Source organism: Sphaeramia orbicularis, chromosome 5 (assembly GCF_902148855.1).
Source record: "Sphaeramia orbicularis chromosome 5, fSphaOr1.1, whole genome shotgun sequence".
Classification (NCBI taxonomy): domain Eukaryota; kingdom Metazoa; phylum Chordata; class Actinopteri; order Kurtiformes; family Apogonidae; genus Sphaeramia; species Sphaeramia orbicularis.
The window spans coordinates 51,840,555-51,844,158 of record NC_043961.1 but is presented as its reverse complement, the minus strand read 5'-3'; positions in this window follow the sequence as shown (position 1 = coordinate 51,844,158).

Genomic DNA, 3,604 nt, shown 5'->3' with positions numbered 1-3,604 from the left:
GTCAGATTTAAGCAGTGACTCTTTGTTAAGTTCAACAAAAGATACCGGATACGTGGGAAACAAAGGTAATGTTGTTTTTTTTTTAAATGAATCATTTATTTATTAATATGTACACCACAGTTTTTTTCCTAATCCTAACCAAAGCACCTTTCCTGTTTAAACCAAAACCTCCAAACCTACAGGAGTTTTCTCAATGTGGAAATGTTGAAATTCTATGTAACTGTGGTTTGGAAAAATATACAACAGCAACATTTTTTTCTTGTGACTGGTTGGTATGTTACCAAAACATCTCAATTACCATTACCATTACAATAGATGTTGAAATGCAACAAAAATCACCCCCAGAATCCACTAGAGCAACTGTAAACATAAACCATAATAAATAAAGCCTCTTCCTGTTATTTGCTGTGTGTGATGGGAATACATTGATTATAAGATAAAGTAATAAAGTAATAAAGTACAGTATATCCCATTTTGACCCTCGGTCAATTCCCCTGGAACTGGAAAAAGGAAGACTCATAAAACACAATAAAATCCAAACACATAGTTTCCCATAGTGAAGGACTGGTTGCGTGCTGCTGCCAAATTGTAATTTCAAAACCCTTTTTGTGCTTACACGGCCTACTACAATAACAAAGCAAACAATAGTATGAATATGACCTTTCTCATCGAAGAACCAAAAAAAAAACCAAAACTATAAGCTCACATCTGAACACTGGAAACATTTATCTAATTCAGTCTGTCCCCAAAAACAACCATGTATGAGTTATGTTTCCTCCTCAGTTACTTTTATTCCCGGCCATGTTTCCTTCTCTGTTACAACTATTCCCGGCCTTGTCTAAAGATGTCCAAAATCTGTGACAAACAGCAGGGGAGTCTGCTTTGAATGACTAAATAGGCTCCTGCAAATGACATTTACAGGAGATCAGCAGAGGCCATGTCTCAAATCCCCAAAGCACGAGGAAGCAGCTGATGTAACCTGCCTCCATGTCTGGTCACTTAGATTCCTGAAAGAAAAATCTAACTAATGTTCATAGTTGACAAGTTGAGTCTAATCCATTATGTAGGATTGAACTGCTCCTGCAAGCTGAGAAACGAACAGAAACCCAGAGGGCTGCTTTTCAAAACATGGCCATGACCCCTTTTAAAAATACCAGCCGTGCTATGAAGAGTTCAGAGGAATAATCAAAGCCAGAGTGTAATCCTCGTGTAATATGGTAAGCAGATTTGGCTCCAACATGTTCTTATTATGATCCAGATGTGGAAGGCTGGTAATGAAATAAATAAAATCATGCTCAAACCCTTTTTTTTTTTTTAAAAACTACAACTATTATCTAATTTATGAGCACAGGCCATAAACATTAAAACACAGGCTTATCCAGTGACCTTGTGCTAAAACACACCTGGATTAGTTTATGCTGTTTTACCACTAAAGTCAAATCTCCTCTGGAAACTCTAGCACTATTCACCAGCACACACTCTCAGTGCTCTAAACACCCATACACTCGGTAACTCTATCCCATGAAAGTGTCGGTGTCGACAATTACGTCAGGTTAAAAAAAGAAATGAACAATTTACCATCTGGGGAAATACAAACACCTGCAGTTACTCGGAGAAGAAATGTCAATGAATGAATGAACGAATGCTCAAATTTCTGCTGAGCAAGTTGTTTTGCATGTCTTGTAAGAATGAAATGAAAAACACTACAGCATATGAAGTTCAGAAGTTCACCACCACTGATTCAGTCAAATTAGTATATTTGTAATGCAAAACTGTTGGAAAGTTTCTGAGCTGTGGAATTAATTGCTCAGAGGAGGTGATCTCATAAGCATTTGCTGAGGACAGATTGGCTGTTGCTTCACTCTTGAACAGGCGATAGTTTTAAGATAATACTTTTGGGAAACTGTAAGGTCAGAGAAAACACGGTGTTTTGCCTACATTTTTTCATGATAAGAGTATGGCTCATCTGCAACTACATAACCGGATGAAAGCCACCTGGAGAAGTTTTACAGCTGGAAAATATAGTAAACAACAGCAGAATCGAATTCTGTTTAGCTTAGTTTAAGTGTTAAAGAAAGGACGATCTGCCTCTCCATATCAGACAGGCCTCCTCTCTGTCTGTTTTTAAATCCCTTCTTAAAACCCATCTTTTCTCCTTGGCTTTTAAAACAATGTGAGATGTTTGAATGTAATTTTTTTATTCTATTGTTTTATTTGGTATTAGTTTATTAGTCTTATCTTTTGTTGTTTTTAAACTGTACAGCTTTTTATATCTTTTAATCTATTCTTGTATTTTATTTTTTTTTTATTCTTCTGCACAGCACTTTGGCTCTCTGCAGTTGATTTAAAGTGCTTTACAAATAAAGTTGGACTGGATTGGAAATATGACATGAGTGCAAACTTGAAAATGTTGTTGTTAAAGACAATATGTCACCATAGATGTACAATAGACAACCTGGTCAGAGAGAGACAGGGTAAATACTATTGTTGCACACATCTGTAAACCACTGTTATGTAGAGAAAAACCAAAACACATTTATTAAGGTCAGTAATGATAGTTTGGAGCAGAAAAACCTAATATCTTATTATTCAGCTGACAAAACAGACACTGAAAATGCCTTTCTGAGAAATTCATTTAAAAAATGTGACACTGAAGACTAAACTAACCATAAAAAATTGAGATGTAAGTGAATTTTTAATATTTTGAGCCATTATTTCCTCCAGTTTAGAAGCATAATATTAGCCATCATTCACTATTTACACCAATTTCTACTGATATCGACCATTTGTAAAATATCCTATTGGAGCTGATTATTAGAATCCACTCCTTTTTTTTCTTTCCTTCATAGGCAGGAATGAGCAGGAAATGGATGGTAAATATGCAAAGTCTTTGTTACCAATAACTAGAGTCTGCACCCTGCATTCCCTAGAGTTTTTAAGTTTAAGCAATAAAAGCGCATTGGTTAGACTTAGGAAAAGATTGTGGTTTTTCTTGTAATCCAATCTCTGGTATTTTTTCCAAACCTAACCCTAGTGTTGTCAGTACCTCAACCAACCAAAATTTGTTAAAGAGCTACATATGAATGTGATTTCTGCCGAGCAGTTAAACTATAACACTGATACACATACAAGAAATGTTGATATGAAATATACTTTTGGTTCGGAAATATTGAGATTACAGGCAAATCATTGTTTGCAGAAATATAATATACTCTAGCAAATGAGTTGGAATGGAACATGGAAGTTTTTATGATGACGGAGCGGAAATTAAACTACAAGACACTACAAGTCAACAATTAAACCAGCAGTGACAGTATGTTAACTGTACAACACGGAAACAAATTCTATTAACTGCTTTTGCTAAACAATACTCAGAAAAAAACAAAACAAAACTGTATGCATTTAGTACTGATTTGTGAACCATTTCTGTAAATGTCACCATGGCAGAAGTCAAGCCCTCATTTGAAGAAATGATGAACGACTGTTGGTTCACACAGGGCAGGCACTAGGACCTGCACCATTCTGCAGTCTCACACAGCCTGCAGCCTCTGGGATGTTTCTTACTTACTTTGAGAACAATTTTCAAACAAGTGCAAGGCTCAGA